The sequence below is a fragment of the Egretta garzetta genome, unplaced genomic scaffold, assembly GCF_000687185.1.
Source record: "Egretta garzetta isolate BGI_Z169 unplaced genomic scaffold, ASM68718v1 scaffold415, whole genome shotgun sequence".
Classification (NCBI taxonomy): domain Eukaryota; kingdom Metazoa; phylum Chordata; class Aves; order Pelecaniformes; family Ardeidae; genus Egretta; species Egretta garzetta.
This window is the reverse complement of record NW_009259686.1, coordinates 1,663,556-1,664,796: the sequence shown is the minus strand read 5'-3', so window position 1 is coordinate 1,664,796 and position 1,241 is coordinate 1,663,556.

Here is a 1,241-nt window from a genome sequence, read left to right as displayed (position 1 = left end):
GAAGATGCTGCAGACATTGGGGCAGATCAGCTAGGAAAAAAAAAACCCTAAACCCCCTGACACATACACTCTTAATGAAAACCGACTGTAACTGATTATTACTTAAATAATGTTTATCAAATTTCCTTTATAATATGAAGAGATTCATGCCTTTTCCTCTACACTAAGCCACTGAATCCCATTCCCCATCAGCTCTGAGGTGTCTGCTCTCCGGTTGTCTTAAAAGCAAAGTCAGCTGTTTGTGTGACTGCAGGTCAAGTCAGGATGCAAGGACACCAGGCTTTAGGGAGAAGAGGAGAAAAAAGACCAATATTTTGTACTTTTTTTTTTTTCTTCAAATGTGCACCTGGGAGCTGATAATAATTAACATCCCTATAAACATCTCTTAATTGGCCAACCCAGGTTAATAAACACTGAAGGGTGAAGTACTGGACGTAAACCCAGTTTCTTAGCAGTGTAGGAAGGAGCTTCCTCAACTCCCCTTGCCATGAGATATGCCTGCAGTTATCTTCTTGAAAATATGGGAAAGGATTGCTCCTTTTTGCTTCTCAAAGATAGCAGGAGGTGCAACATCAAAGTTTGGGAGAGACCTGCACAGAAGGCAAATGCACTTTCAGCTCACGGGTTCACCTCTCTCCTCTGGCTGAGGTACCCCATTTGCATCCATGTTTACCAGCTTTCCAGGCTTTCTGGGGAGACGTTCGGTCTTCCTTATTAAAGTTGTTCTACAACAAATAGATGATTAATTATACATACTGCAGGACAGGATGACCAAACCCCCCCAAAAGCACGTCTGCCTGGCGCTGGCTAGGGCCAACAACCTTGCCCCAGCAAGCCTGGACTCAGAACAGAAACAAGGCAGGCAGGGCAGGGACTGAAATGATGATCGCCGCTTTGGGAACATATGCTCTCTGAGCAGCAGTGGGTTACAGACTCACAGCAGTGGGTTTTCAGTGCATCGTCTTTTGTCACATAGGGACATTCCCACTTTGGGTACAGGCTGCTTCAGATCCCATTTGGAAGCCGTCCTCCAGGAGTCTGGGAAGCAAACTCAGGGCTGAAGGCTCCACTCTTGAGATTCAGATACTTGAAATCCCTTTGAATTACTGTCCTTTCCATTCATTCCCATTCAGCTGTGTTATCGTGGATGTCCTTACTAGTGCAGAAACCTAAGGAGCTGAACACTTGGCAGGCTGAATGCAATGCTAAACTATTGCTTCCTGCGTTTTTCTCTATTTTTC